Below are 16794 nucleotides of genomic sequence, written 5' to 3'. Positions count from 1 at the left end.
TTGTTTATTCACACATCTATACAAAATCATGTAAGAACTGTTTTACATTGTTAAACTCTTTTTTTAAAATAATTAATTAATTAATTAATTTATGGCTGTGTTGGGTCTTTGTTTCTGTGCGAGGGCTTTCTCTAGTTGTGGCAAGCGGGGGCCACTCTTCATCGCGGTGCGCGCGCCGCGCCTCTCACTATCGCGGCCTCTCTTGCTGCGGAGCATAGGCTCCAGACGCGCAGGCTCCGTAATTGGTGGCTCACGGGCCTAGTTGTTCCGTGGCATGTGGGATCTTCCCAGACCAGGGCTCGAACCCGTGTCCCCTGCATTGGCAGGCAGATTCTCAACCACTGCGCCACCAGGGAAGCCCTACATTGTTAAACTCTTTTATGCTTATCTTTTCTACTTGTATGCATTTCTATATCTTAAATATCATGTAATAAGAAAATCACTAAAATATACTACTATGTTAGAAACTCAAAGCAGAATATCTATCTCTGTGCAGATGCACCAGAAGACCTGGCTCTCCCAGGTATGTTTATGAAAGTCCTCTGTGGTGGGAATACCTGTATTAGCAAAAGCAATTCTTTATTCATAATGGAAACTACTCACATCAGCTATGGTTTTCCTGATAATCTAGGAAACAGTACTCTGGGGAGAGGAGTTTTTGTTTTGTTTTTAAACTATCTGTAAGTTATCCTTGACAGTTAAGCTCACTAGGTTCTTTAGGCAGACAGTTAACACATTCCCTGGGCCCTGAACCCAAGCTCTTTGAGAACAGGGTCTATGTATTACTTTTTTCTGTATTCCTAGCACCTTGCAGAGTACAAGAAACAGGGTGGGTTTTCAAAACATATTTGTTCAATAAATGGATGAATGAATCAAAATTGTTTGCTAAGAACTGATGCCTAGAGTTTAAAGAAAGTAGGATCAGTGTTTTATCTCATGGAACTAAACATTTACAAGGCAGAGTAACAGGCAAGACGTAAGAAACACAGCAAGATGTCAGTAAATGGAAATGACTGTAAAGCAATGGAGTGGAGAAGTGCAAAGCTAGGAAGATGGCAGCATCAGAGGTGGAAGGCTGGCCTGAGGAGGTGAATTTTGAGCTGCATTTTGAAGAAGGTAAGGTACATGGATTGGCAGAAATAGGAGGCTATTTCTAGGCAGAAGGGAGATCACATTAGAAAAAGCTGATAAGACAAAAGCAGTTTGCATGAGAAGAATGGCAGACAGCTGGAGTTAGCAAGGCTGGAGGTGCTGTGTGTGAGGAGTCTGGTGCAGTGCCTGGTTGAAGGCGCTCATAAAATGGTAGCTCAAGTCATGAGCAAAATTCAAGGCCTTAAAGGTGCGATTAGAGTTTGGATTGCACACCACAGGAAGCAGCTCTGAACTATGTAGACATAGCCTAATGGAAACATTACCAAAGTACAAAATAATAGAATGTGCTTCCTAAAATATCACAACACGTAAATCAACTCACATTTCATCATTCTAATGCATTAAGAATAGCTAATGGCAATATTTGGTGATTTCCTCATTTTTCAAAAATGTGCCCACACTCTCCCTTCTAGTGATTTATACTATTGTAGGTCCCTCTCTTGCTGACTTTGGCATCCTCATTGCATTAAATAATCCAGCTGATCTTCGCTCAGCTCTCACTGCTAGCCTCTTTATCACAATGATCCCCAGTCTATGGAACTGCATGTTTGGTTTTCTCTCAAAGTTAATGGAGGCAACTGTGTCCACATCTCTGTCGTGTCCATTAAGTCCCTGCTTAGGCCCACATTCTCTATGTTTTTGGCTCCTGCCCTTCAGTCTGACTCATATTTCCCAAACCCCTGACTCATGCTGCTTTCTCTCTCTTATGCAACATTTTAATCTCTGCAATGTTCTTTCCATAATTTGATAACTTACCACGACATGGAGTCACTTCACTGTGTTTTCCTGGGCAAAGACTTTGTGTACCTTAAATGCTTTAGATTACCACTTAAACTTTTCTAATTTGTGCTGCTTTACATTTAGGGAATAATTCAGAACTACTTTGGAATAAGCCATCATTGACCAGATGGTGTGTTTGATGATAATGCACTGAAATAGGAATATTATTCCTGAAATAAGAATAATAAAAATAAAAATAATTATTTTTATTCTGTCACTGCCTCTGTGATCTAGGGGCATGGCATCAATTCTTTTTCTTTCTGTTCCTCCATCTGTAAAATAGACTGTCTATCCTTAATGATAATGCACAGATTTTAAAAAGTTCAGAATTTTCAAAATAAATCTTTTTATTTCCAGACCGTAAATGCTTAGAGTAAAATAACCATATCTTGACTAGTTCTGAGTGGGACACTGTGCATGCTTTGTAAATATTATTTGATGGTAAAGAAAAGGTAGTGGTTAAGTTCAAATTGCTGCTATTTCTTGATCTGTGTGGACCTAAAACCTTATTTTATGTCTTCCCCAACCATACTTTAATCTCATAAATGGAGTAAAATAGGAAAAAAAAGGTCAAGATTCATGTTTGCTATGAGGATGAGCTACTTTACTCCTGGCTTCTTTCTTTCTTTTTTTTTTTTCTTCCTCTCTCTCTTCCTTCCTTTCTTCCTCCCTCCCTCCCTCTTTCTTTCTTCTTTCCTTCCTTCCTTCCCTCCCTCCCTCCCTCCTACCTTCCTTCCTTCCTTCCTTCTTTCCCTCTCTCTTCCTTTCTTCCTTTCTCTAGTGACAGGACAATAAATTAGTTCCCAGCAAAGTACTCTTTCTACTTCATCTATGAAACTTTTTGAATAAAATGGACTCATTGGGTGAAGATTTTACAGTTATTTTGGATATTAATCCTATTTTTCAGTATAATCCTGGAAGGTAGCAACTATTTCAACAAGTGCTGAGGCATTGCTATTTTATTGCTGCCTCATCCATTAATGGCTATTAATAATGATAACCTGAGTAATCAAGACATTAAATTATGTTGATTGAAATCTGATTAAGGAGAAGGTGTGTAATATTTTATATAACTTCACATACAAATTTGTTAAAATTCTAAAATTAACTGGCATAAAAATAGGCAAATATTTAACAGTATTTAAACATCTATTATTTGGTTAGGAAATTAGATCTACAAGCCTCTGATTTAATCCTAGTAACATCCCTGTGGAATAATGGTTTCATTATCCATAATTTTTGGATGAGGCAGGAGTTGCCACTGAAATGTAGGTTGATGAGTGACCTGCCCAAGGTCACACAGAGCAGAGATTCAAACTTAAGATTTCTATTTTGCTTCTGCAATTTAGGTTTCTAGAAAGGCTTATTTCTTAAGAGTTCGGGATAGCAGAAGTTTTATTGTAGTCATATATGTATATAAATTTCTTATATATATTATATAAATATATAATTTTTCTTAGATTTAAAGAGAAGGTTGTTAATCTTTAGGGCGTTGGTTCCTCCCTTGCATCTTTCTTCTACATTAGAATAACTTTCATAGCTCTCCAAATCTTCTGTTTCCCTCCCCAATCCTTAGCCAATTATCAACAATTTTTGTCAAAGATTTTCTATTTCCCTTGCTGCTTCTTTCATAGTACTGGAATCAGATTTATCTGGGCAAAATGCCCAGTTCTAGTTAGCTTTTCACCCTTCTGAAATTATCAGCTAGAATTCACCCAAGCTAAGCAGTTCTAGCGGAGAAAATAAATACTGATATTAAGTAACAAAAGAGGACTGACTTCGTTGATGGCCAGCAGTAGATTTATGGTTCTAAATTCTTATCTGTTCTGGCAAAACAGATTGTTAATAGTTTGGTGTGCTTTAAATGATAAACAAAAATATCACCCAAATCAACAAATATCAGCCTCCCTGATAGTTAATTTCTTTGTTTTAGAGAGTGGTGAATCAAGTGTTCTGGAAGTCCTTGGCATTGCACTGTGTTTCCATGTGGAAAAATCGTGCTACATGTACTTGGAGTTGCTTCACCAGCAGTGATGATGGATTTGTACTGCAAATCGACCCTCTCTCACCTAGTCTCCTCTGTGGCTAGTGGTGTTCATTTGCAAGATGATTGGATGAGGTTAGACATACAGTTCATGTCTAACCTCATGGATTCATATTAAATATTCATGAATGTGGGGGAGAAAACCAACTGGTGAACATGAGAGATCAACTCGTGACTCCTCTGTACTACACACAAACCAAATGGACCAATCATAGGCTAAGACAGAGAAAAGCAAGGACGCAAAGACCTTAATCCTCATTCTTCCCCTCTTTTTGCACACTGTCAAAGTGAAGCTTATTGCTTTCAGAACCTTAAGGGAAAGACATTTTCTACTGATAAATGATTGTTAATTGTCAGGAGTGTTCTCTGGCATCTCTGAGAATATGTCATACCCAGGTAAACTCCCTTTTTTCTTCTTAAACTTAATTATCCATTAAAAAATGTTTGGGAAAAGATGACCCTGGTATTTGGAATGATATTACAATCAATCATCAATCTACAACCTTGTGGAGGTAAAACTGTGTTTTGAAACAAGCAGCACCATTAGTCTTTGCTCTAGGATGGCTGAGTACCAGGAATTAAAGACTGTGTGAAAGTTCAAGCCCATCCCATACAAGCTGGGAATCTACTTCAAACTGGATGGCCTTCAGAGGAATTATGATCCCATCTTATTAGGGGATGCCTCTGCATTGATATTTCAATTGTGTTTTCCTGGTGCTCCACTGCTTCACCTTGCCCCTCCCACCTCCCTCCTATCCCCAGCTCCAGATCAAACCCCTGGAGAGTGATGAACTGGATGGAGACTGAGTACATTCAACTGAGTCCTCCATGCCCTCCATGAGCACTGTGGCTTGATTCCTTGTCCCCCTCCTTGAGGCCTTACAGTCAGATTAGTCAGTCTCTCTAGCCCAAAGCACACACATTCCTGGCTTACTCCATCAGGCCAATCATCACTTGAGGTCACATAAGCCCCTGGCTATGGCAATGCCAATTATAACAAGCATGGCTTGGTGACCTCCTAATTGTATGAGACCAATTAACATTATACTTGTTGTTCATTCAACAATAAACAGCTTTTGTGCCCATTAAATTGAGGCATACTACTAAATTTGCTGAGTATAACTTGGCAATACATCTCCAAATCATTAACTGCCTAAGACTTTGAAAATAAAGTGTATCTTTGTGCCTCTTGCCTTCAGAGCATGTTACATTCTTGTGTGTATTTTCCTGCCCATTTCATTACATCGTACTTATGAGGTTTCTGCACAATGTTTCCCCATATGCCTCAGGGCCCTTATATTTTTCTGAATTCCAAATGGATAGGTAGTATGAAGGGAGTGAGGGGTGTGACTCATCAAATTTGTACTAAATTCCTTTTTCTTGTCTCTTTCTGTTTCAAAATTCCAGCAAAACGAAAAGCAATGAAAGGATAAATATGTGGGTAAATCTTAATGAACACCAACTATATGAAACAAAAATGTAAGGTCTTTTGTGATTTACAAAAAATTAGAATTAAAATACATGGGAATAAAGCACATGGGTTGGCAGGAAGGTAAATGGAGTTTAAGTTTTTTAAGGTCCTTCTATAGTCTGGGAAGAGGTAAAACTACCAATTTATTTTGGACTTTGATAAGTCAAGGGTACATGTTAAAGTATTCCCTAGGGAAAACACTAAAAGAATAGCAAAGAGTATAAAACTGCAAATCTAATACAGGGGAGAATGGAATAATACAAAACAGTCCATCATTTTAGACAGAAAGCAAGAAAGGAAAGAAAAAGAAACTAAAATGTGCAGAATGAAAAAAAAAAGGCAAATAGTAAAATGGTAGTTTAAACCTAAACATATCAATAGTTACATTAAAGGTAAGTGAATTAAATGCTCTTATAAAAACTAAAAATTCCCAGGTTGATTACAAAATCAAAACCCAAATATTTCAAGAGAAATGAGTTAAATATAAGGACACAGGTAGATTAAAGAAAAAAGATGGAAAATATGCTATGCAAACACTAACCAAAAGAAAGTTAGCTTTGCAATATCAAAGTTGACTTTAAGGGAAAAAAGATTACAAAGAATAAAAAGTAGTACTGTGTAATGATAAAAGTTTAGTTCACCAGGAAAATGTAGAAATTTTAAATTTAACTTCATTTAATCACATAGCCTCAATATAGATAGAACAAAAATGGATAAAACTAAAGGGAAAAATGAATAAACACAGTAAGAGATTTTAACATATCTCTCTCAGTAACTAAAAGAATAAGCACACATTTTCAGAAATGAATAGAAAATATGAATAACATGGTTAAAAACTTTGAACTTACATACACAGAACACTGTACAGAACACATAACCTTTTCAAGTATTGAGGAAATATTAAAATAAAATGACTATATTCTGGTCTTAAGACAGGTCTAAATAAACTTCAAAAATTGCAATATACAGATTTTGTTCTCTAACTACAATGCAAATAAGATAGAAACAGCAACAACAATGATGACAAAACTAAAAAATCCCTCTCTTTTGGAAAAGAAGAAATACACTTCAAAAGAACTCATGATTTAAAGAAGATAACAGATATAATCCTGCAGCCTGTGGACCAAAAACCACAGTTACAGAAAGATAGAGAAGATGAAAAGGCAGAGGGCTATGTACCAGATGAAGGAACAAGAAAAATCCCCAGAAAAACAACTAAATGAAGTGGAGATAGGCAACCTTCCAGAAAAAGAATTCAGAATAATGATAGTGAAGATGATCCAGGACCTCGGAATAAGAATGGAGGCAAAGATTGAGAAGATGCAAGAAATGATTAACAAAGACCTAGAAGAATTAAAGAACAAACAAACAGAGATGACCAATACAATAACTGAAATGAAAACTACACTAGAAGGAATCAATAGCAGAATAACTGAGGCAGAAGAACGGATAAGTGACCTGGAAGACAGAATGATGGAATTCACTGCTGCGGAACAGACTAAAGAAAAAAGAATGAAAAGAAATGAAGACAGCCTAAGAGACCTCTGGGATAACATTAAACGCAACAACATTCGCATTATAGGGGTCCCAGAAGGAGAAGAGAGAGAGAAAGGACCAGAGAAAATATTTGAAGAGATTATAGTCGAAAACTTCCCTAACATGGGAAAGGAAATAGCCACCCAAGTCCAGGAAGCGCAGAGAGTCCCATACAGGATAAACCCAAGGAGAAACACGCCGAGACACATAGTAATCAAAGTGGCAAAAATTAAAGACAAAGAAAAGTTATTGAAAGCAGCAAGGGAAAAACGACAAATAACATACAAGGGAACTCCCATAAGGTTAACAGCTGATTTCTCAGCAGAAACTCTGCAAGCCAGAAGGGAGTGGCATGATATACTTAAAGTGATGAAAGGGAAGAACCTACAACCAAGATTACTCTACCCGGCAAGGATCTCATTTAGATTTGATGGAGAAATCAAAAGCTTTACAGACAAGCAAAAGCTAAGAGAATTCAGCACCACCAAACCAGCTCTACAACAAATGCTAAAGGAACTTCTCTAAGTGGGAAACACAAGAGAAGAAAAGGACCTACAAAAACAAACACAAAACAATTAAGAAAATGGTCATAGGAACATACATATCGATAATTACCTTAAACGTGAATGGATTAAATGCCCCAACCAAAAGACATAGACTGGCTGAATGGATACAAAAACAAGACCCATATATATGCTGTCTACAAGAGACCCACTTTAGACCTAGGGACACATACAGACTGAAAGTGATGGGATGGAAAAAGATATTCCATGCAAATGGAAATCAAAAGAAAGCTGGAGTAGCTATACTCATATCAGATAAAATAGACTTTAAATTAAAGAATGTTACAAGAGACAAGGAAGGACACTACATAATGATCCAGGGATCAATCCAAGAAGAAGATATAACAATTATAAATATATATGCACCCAACATAGGAGCACCTCAATACATAAGGCAACTGCTAACAGCTATAAAAGAGGAAATCGACAGTAACACAATAATAGTGGGGGACTTTAACACCTCACTTACACCAATGGACAGATCATCCAAAATGAAAATAAATAAGGAAACAGAAGCGTTAAATGACACAATAGACCAGATAGATTTAATTGATATATATCGGACATTCCATCCAAAAACAGCAGATTACACGTTCTTCTCAAGTGCGCACGGAACATTCTCCAAGATAGATCACATCTTGGGTCACAAATCAAGCCTCAGTAAATTTAAGAAAATTGAAATCATATCAAGCATCTTTTCTGACCACAACGCTATGAGATTAGAAATGAATTACAGGGAAAAAAACGTAAAAAGGACAAACACATGGAGGCTAAACAATACGTTACTAAATAACCAAGAGATCACTGAAGAAATCAAAGAGGAAATCAAAAAATACCTAGAGACAAATGACAATGAAAACACGACGACCCAAAACTTATGGGATGCAGCAAAAGCAGTTCTAAGAGGGAAGTTTATAGCTATACAAGCCTACCTAAAGAAACAAGAAAAAGCTCAAGTAAACAATCTAACCTTACACTTAAAGAAACTAGAGAAAGAAGAACAAACAAAACCCAAAGTTAGCAGAAGGAAAGAAATCATAAAGATCAGAGCAGAAATAAATGAAATAGAAACAAAGAAAACAATAGCAAAGATCAATAAAACTAAAAGTTGGTTCTTTGAGAAGATAAACAAAATTGATAAACCATTAGCCAGACTCATCAAGAAAAAGAGGGAGAGGACTCAAATCAATAAAATCAGAAATGAAAAAGGAGAAGTTACAACAGACACTGCAGAAATACAAAGCATCCTAAGAGACTACTACAAGCAACTTTATGCCAATAAAATGGACAACCTGGAAGAAATGGACAAATTCTTAGAAAGGTATAACCTTCCAAGACTGAACCAGGAAGAAATAGAAAATATGAACAGACCAATCACAAGTCATGAAATTGAAACTGTGATTAAAAATCTTCCAACAAACAAAAGTCCAGGACCAGATGGCTTCACAGGTGAATTCTATCAAACATTTAGAGAAGAGCTAACACCCATCCTTCTCAAACTCTTCCAAAAAATTGCAGAGGAAGGAACACTCCCAAACTCATTCTATGAGGCCACCATCACCCTGATACCAAAACCAGACAAAGACACTACAAAAAAAGAAAATTACAGACCAATATCACTGATGAATATAGATGCAAAAATCCTCAACAAAATACTAGCAAACAGAATCCAACAACACATTAAAAGGATCATACACCACGATCAAGTGGGATTTATCCCAGGGATGCAAGGATTCTTCAATATACGCAAATCAATCAATGTGATACACCATATTAACAAATTGAAGAATAAAAACCATATGATCATCTCAATAGATGCAGAAAAAGCTTTTGACAAAATTCAACACCCATTTCTGATAAAAACTCTCCAGAAAGTGGGCATAGAGGGAACCTACCTCAACATAATAAAGGCCATATATGACAAACCCACAGCAAACATCATTCTCAATGGTGAAAAACTGAAAGCATTTCCTCTAAGATCAGGAACGAGACAAGGATGTCCACTCTCACCACTATTATTCAACATAGTTTTGGAAGTCCTAGCCATGGCAATCAGAGAAGAAAAAGAAATAAAAGGAATACAAATTGGAAAAGAAGAAGTAAAACTGTCACTGTTTGCGGATGACATGATACTATACATAGAGAATCCTAAAACTGCCACCAGAAAACTGCTAGAGCTAATTAATGAATATGGTAAAGTTGCAGGATACAAAATTAATGCACAGAAATCTCTTGCATTCCTATACACTAATGATGAAAAATCTGAAAGAGAAATTATGGAAACACTCCCATTTACCATTGCAACAAAAAGAATAAAATACCTAGGAATAAACCTACCTAGGGAGACAAAAGACCTGTATGCAGAAAACTATAAGACACTGATGAAAGAAATTAAAGATGATACCAACAGATGGAGAGATATACCATGTTCTTGGATTGGAAGAATCAACATTGTGAAAATGAGTATACTACCCAAAGCAATCTACAGATTCAATGCAATCCCTATCAAATTACCAATGGCATTTTTTACGGAGCTAGAACAAATCATCTTAAAATTTGTATGGAGACACAAAAGACCCCGAATAGGCAAAGCAGTCTTGAGGCAAAAAAATGGAGCTGGAGGAATCAGACTCCCTGACTTCAGACTATACTACAAAGCTACAGTAATCAAGACAATATGGTACTGGCACAAAAACAGAAACATAGATCAATGGAACAAGATAGAAAGCCCAGAGATTAACCCACACACCTATGGTCAACTAATCTATGACAAAGGAGGCAAAGATATACAATGGAGAAAAGACAGTCTCTTCAATAAGTGGTGCTGGGAAAACTGGACAGCTACATGTAAAAGAATGAAATTAGAATACTCCCTAACACCATACACAAAAATAAACTCAAAATGGATTAGAGACCTAAATATAAGACTGGACACTATAAAACTCTTAGAGGAAAACATAGGAAGAACACTCTTTGACATAAATCACAGCAAGATCTTTTTTGATCCACCTCCTAGAGTAATGGAAATAAAAACAAAAATAAACAAATGGGACCTAATGAAACTTCAAAGCTTTTGCACAGCAAAGGAAACCATAAACAAGACGAAAAGACAACCCTCAGAATGGGAGAAAATATTTGCAAATGAATCAACGGACAAAGGATTAATCTCCAAAATATATAAACAACTCATTCAGCTCAATATCAAAGAAACAAACACCCCAATCCAAAAATGGGCAGAAGACCTAAATAGACATTTCTCCAAAGAAGACATACAGATGGCCACGAAGCACATGAAAAGATGCTCAACATCACTAATTATTAGAGAAATGCAAATCAAAACTACAATGAGGTATCACCTCACTCCTGTTAGAATGGGCATCATCAGAAAATCTACAAACAACAAATGCTGGAGAGGGTGTGGTGAAAAGGGAACCCTCTTGCACTGTTGGTGGGAATGTAAATTGATACAGCCACTATGGAGAACAATATGGAGGTTCCTTAAAAAACTAAAAATAGAATTACCATATGACCCAGCAATCCCACTACTGGGCATATACCCAGAGAAAACCGTAATTCAAAAAGACACATGCACCCGAATGTTCATTGCAGCACTATTTACAATAGCCAGGTCATGGAAGCAACCTAAATGCCCATCAACAGACGAATGGATAAAGAAGATGAGGTACATATATACAATGGAATATTACTCAGCCATAAAAAGGAACGAAATTGAGTCATTTGTTGAGACGTGGATGGATCTAGAGACTGTCATACAGAGTGAAGTAAGTCAGAAAGAGAAAAACAAATATCGTATATTAATGCATGTATGCGGAACCTAGAAAAATGGTACAGATGAGCCAGTTTGCAGGGCAGAAGTTGAGACACAGATGTAGAGAATGGACATATGGACACCAAGGGGGGAAAACTGCGGTGGGGTGGGGATGGTGGTGTGCTGAATTGGGCGATTGGGATTGACATGTATACACTGATGTGTATAAAACTGATGCCTAATAAGAACCTGCAGTATAAAAAAACAAACAAAACAACTAATACTAAACTTTCATTGGGTTATTTGTATGGAAACATGTTAATATAAATGTTTCAGACATTACATGAAATTTCTAAAAATCTTATATTTGTATTTGTATGGAAATATGTATGGAAATATGTTAATATAAATGTTTCAGACATTACATGAAATTTCTAAAAATCATATTTGTATTTGTATGGAAATATGTATGGAAATATGTTAATATAAATGTTTCAGACATTACATGAAATTTCTAAAAATCTTATATTTGTACTTGTATGGAAATATGTATGGAAATATGTTAATATAAATGTTTCAGACATTACATGAAATTTCTAAAAATCTTATATGTTCTGGTATAATGTTATAAGTAATAATCCTATTTATTACTTTAAAATGTATATCTCAGAAATAACTAATTTTCTTGTCAACTGCATTATTATGAACTGTCATCAAATCTTTAACCGTGGTCATTTTTAAGTCTTTTGTCATTTACAGACAGTTCTGGGTGTACTCTGATGATTTTGCAAATATGTTCCTATAAAAGGGTTTCATCTTCAAGAAATACATGGAAAAGACTCTGACAAGTACAGGTTTCTGGTAACGGACTGTACTGCTGAACTGAATGAATAAGCATTTTCAGAACTCTAATGAAAAACTGATGAACTCATAAAAGTGCTAACAAAAGATCAAGATGAAAAAAAAAATTAATTACATGGGACTGAGTGAACTGATGAGGATGAGTATAATTTTTGTGACTTTCTGTCTGAATTTAAAAAAAAAAAAAAAAAAATTCCACAAGGACTCAGAGGCAAAGAATATACAAATCAATTTTCACTGCAAAGTAAAGGAGCTGTTACAGTGGAGGATTACTGGACTGAATGTCAATACTATGACATAGTATGAGTGTGTTTCATGTTTGGTAATTGCAATCATTGTTGCTTTTGTTGTGGTCATCCATGTACAATGCTTGGTGTCAGTCGATTTATCTCTTGTAAAAATAAAATACAGTGTGTGTGTGTGTGTGTGTGTGAAAAATAAATAAATAAATAAATAAATAAATAAAGTCAAAAAAAAAATGCAAAAAAAAAAAAAAAAAAAAATAAAGAAGATAACAAAATTGAAATTTAGGACTATTTCAAACTGAATGAAAATGAAAATGTTATGTATCAAAACCTGTGGGAAAAAAGGCCAACCCTTAAGAAGGCCTATAGTCCCTCCTCTCCTTACATCATCCTATCTTTCCCCCAACCCCGCTGACTGTACTCAACTTACAAGATGAGATTTGTATCTGAGCTAGTCTGTTGTGAGAGTGGACTTGAGGATTTTGTAAGGCTGTTTAGAGAAGAAGGAAAAGATCTTGACCATGTCTTTCCAAAGAACAGAACTAGAATAAGCAGGTAAAAATCTAAGAAAGGCAGATTTTAGTTCAGTGAAAGAAAAAATGTTGTGGTCATTGGACATTTTAATATATTAGGAGATAATGAGGTTCCTATCATTGGAAATATGCAAATGGTGCAACGTGAGTCCCAGTAGTGGGGGGGTGGGGTAGGGATTTGACCAGTTACCTGTGTTTAAAGATGGTGCTAAAGCACGGCATGCAAATATGGCAGAATGTTAACAGTTGCTGAATCTGTGTCATACCTTCAACTTCAAGTTTGAAAACTTGATTAAAAAACATTGAAAAATAGATGCTGCATCCACCCCAATATAGAAAGTTGTGAGGATTCAACAAGATTGAATATCTATACTTTCTCTCTTTGACATATGGTGTACATACATATATCTTTGTATATATACAATATATATTGTGATGCTTACTTTTATACTTTTATAATTTTTCCGCTAACATATGAAAAACTCACTCTATGATAAAGTATAACAAGGAAAGATCTCATCCTAAGTGGTTATTTATTCTCTCTCTCTTCCTTGAGCAAGGAGGTAGTTAAGAAATCCTAGACTTATTATTCCTTGTAAGTATTAAGAATTTTTCAGGAAGGGGGACTCTGCAGGCTTCATCATATTAAGGCATAAGATTATTTGGTGTTCAAAATGTTAAATGCAAGCAACTATCAGCTTGTGCCCAAGTGTTTCATATGCCATTAAACCAAGTGAGATTTGACTTTTTGGTTTTGTTCCAAATTGATACTATAGTTACCATTTCCCTCAAATTATTCATGAATTATCATGCATACTTGAATTTAATTTGCTGATAAATTGTGTTTGACATACACAGGCTGTGGGATATCCCCCAGCCCCTGTGTTAAAACACTTTCAGTGATGTGAAGAAATAGCATTCAAAAAACTCCTGAGTATTAGTTTGAGGAGTACCTAAAGGCAATAGGGGACAAAAGAAAATACTGTTTCCTAAAACTATGACCTGGTGAGTTTTGATGCTAAAGAATTCTCAAGCTAGCATATAAAATAGTCTTTGGACTTTTAAATGAGTTTGGGGCATTTTACCTTACAGTTCTATTAGAAGCAAAAATACATTTGGACTATATATTCTCTGAAATCTCTTTCAGATTAAAAAATCTGAAATTAAAACTCACTTTGCTGAAATCCTGAATGCTGTTGTGAAAAGGATTCATTTTCCAGCTCTTATCTCTTCTGCCCTCTCTAACACAAAATGTTGGAACCTGGGAAGCCTGAAAAACATGCTCTTGCTTCTTGGGGGCCATGACCATTTCTTCTTCCCTTCTTTTTCATTTTTCAGCAGTAACTTCTCCCTCCTCCTAATCTGTAGAATCAAAGGAGGGTTTAAAATGGACTCATCTTTCTGGACAGGATTGAATGGCTCTGTTAGCAGAGTGGGATGAATAGAAAGTTCTCTTCAATGTTTTAGTGCAGTACTGTGTACCTGTAAAGTTACATACTTGCCCGGAATTTAGAGTAGCTTAATGCTTGTTTGGCAGCATAAACTCTGAAAAAAATCTTGTGGGGAAACATGCCCCATACATGGTTTCTGTCTGTAGAGTACAAAGGGAGATGGACGTGTGCCAGTTATGTAGTTGATGTGTTAAAGGTAGATGCCAAACTAAGGCAGTCTTTAAGAGAATTTCTTGGCATGAATAAACAGATTAAAAAAAAGTCTGTGTTCTTAGATCTGTTATATACACTTAAAATGGTTACTACGTGGAGCACATCCATAGAGTCCATCATATTCCAAGTTTTCATTTTAGAAGAAAATGGAAAAAGTGAGCAATTCATATTGTTAATTTAAAATTAGCCTAGAATTATTTCTCCCTAGAAATGTAATAATTTGTTTGTGGAAACCTTTAAATGAAAACCTTTGGCTTCAGGCACATATGTGGTCAATATGGATGACTGTGAAGCTGCCAGGTAGGTGTAAGGAGGTCCTGTCAGTGACCTTCAACTACAGGTCTCTTTCCATGGCTTTCAGAATTAGAACAACCATACTATTTTCTCACTGCATAGTATTTTTAAGTTCTAAATTATTTTATTTGTGGTTGTTTACTTCTTTAGTTGCTTGTGCTAGCTTTTTTTCTAGCCTTATTATACCAAGAGTTTATTATACCAAGAATTAGAGTATACGGGAAGACTTGACCTTTTTAGAAAGTCTGAGAACCACAGAATAAATTTTTTTCTTATACAACTCCCTGACAGAAAGATATGAAATACGACTGAGACAGAAGAGTGGGTAAGATCATGAGTTTTAGAGTCAAATAAGTCTCAGTTCAAACCCAAGCAACACCGTTGGTATGTGTCGGGAGAAAGTCACTTAACCTTTCCAAGTCTCACTGCCATGTCTGTCAAGTAGGGATAATATGCATTTCTTAATGTTCTTGTGAGGACTAACTGAAGTAATACACACCCCAAATGGTACCTGGTTGACACTAGGGCTCAATAAATTGTATTTAACAAAACTGTGAAGTTGCTATACGTAAGGGTGGTACTTCTGTTATAGACAAGTGGAAGGAAGCAAGAAAACTGCAGAAAGGCAGGGCTTTTTAATATAGTTTTCTATGTCCTTGCATGTAATTACACATCCTGTCTTGGTTTCTTTGCTCAGTGTCGTATTTTGAATGTGACACTGAAATCCAATCAGGAGGAACAACCATAGCATCGAATGACTTCCCTTGCTTTGACATATTCCAGATGAATGGATGCAAGAACAGGCAAAATCAGCCTTTCTTTCTTAAAGTTATTTCTCATTAGGGAAATTGCAAACATTCACACAAATGTGATCTGGCAAAACAAAAAGAATCTAGAACCTTTTGCATTTTATAATATTTTGTGATATGAAAGGACAGTTTGTGGCAATAGGACCCAGCCACAGAAATGGAATGTTAATGCTTATGAAGACTACTTAGCAAACATAGCTTTAACTAGAGCTCTAATTAGAACCTATGTGTAACTCTGAGAACTTTTGTGTGAACAAGTTCTAGCTATGAAAAAGCTGTGAAAATGTAAATTTCAGAAGCAATTTTTATTTATTATATTGACTATGTCAAGGATATTATGGTCATCATCTTTCAAGACAGTGATGAAATTATAAATCAGAACTAGAGAACAGATGGGGAATATTTTCAAACGTAGTGGGAAAAACTGCATGTAAATGAGTCAAATGAGCAGGTCTGAGGAGTCTCCACTAAACATAATAGTGATCTATATCATTTGTAGTTGATGAAGCATCCATTCAATCATATCACACAGGAGGATTTGATCTGGAGCCAATTTTTGTTTGTTAAAAGCTATGCTAGTAATATAGTAAAAACTCATGGCATATTAGAAAAATTTTCTTTGGAAAATTAATTTTAGTTTCTTTGGAAACCAAATGACCTCCAAATGCTTTCATTATGGCCTTACAAAAATTATATATGTATATATGATAGATTCTTATTCTCATATTAAAGGTAAAACAGAGAAAATTAATAGGAAAAATTAAAGAATTTAAAGCCTGAGGAAAAACACTATGCTTACGGTGGCAGTGTGACAAATTAGCAGGTGACAGGGCTGACTTCCTTCTCTGTTGTCTTATTATCCCACCTTTTTCCATCCTGCATTTCTGATTCCTTCTTCCTATTTCAGTATTTGCTTTTGCATTTGCCCTTTCTCAGTTTCACCTCAGTTGGGCAGACCATTCTTTTACCTTGAGAATTCTGACTGCTGCCACATCCAAGGTAATGTGAGGACCATCTCCTACTGGTGTGCAGGCCTTGGGCACTGCTGCTTCAGCAATGGTTTGTGAGTGCTG

At 35.9% G+C, this 16794-nt stretch overlaps 1 protein-coding gene and 1 long non-coding RNA gene across 7 annotated transcripts in view; one reads left to right on the top strand and one right to left on the bottom strand.

Annotated features, from left to right (window-relative positions):
* Positions 1-16794, bottom strand: part of EFEMP1 (EGF containing fibulin extracellular matrix protein 1) — a 74954-nt gene that overhangs the window by 19915 nt on the left and 38245 nt on the right. The gene's annotated exons all lie outside the window — the stretch shown is intronic.
* Positions 1-16794, top strand: part of LOC132377192 (uncharacterized) — a 209228-nt gene that overhangs the window by 188075 nt on the left and 4359 nt on the right. The window contains exon 4 of one of the 2 annotated variants that reach the window (XR_009506573.1): positions 3866-4047. The exons of the other annotated variant lie outside the window; for it this stretch is intronic. This is a non-coding gene — a long non-coding RNA (uncharacterized LOC132377192). Of the gene's footprint in view, positions 1-3865; positions 4048-16794 lie in introns of those variants that run through there. 2 annotated transcript variants of the gene reach the window in all.

This window comes from Balaenoptera ricei, chromosome 13 (assembly GCF_028023285.1).
Source record: "Balaenoptera ricei isolate mBalRic1 chromosome 13, mBalRic1.hap2, whole genome shotgun sequence".
In the NCBI taxonomy this organism is placed as follows: domain Eukaryota; kingdom Metazoa; phylum Chordata; class Mammalia; order Artiodactyla; family Balaenopteridae; genus Balaenoptera; species Balaenoptera ricei.
Note: the sequence above shows the minus strand (reverse complement) of the source record. Positions and strands in the feature narration are given on the sequence as shown.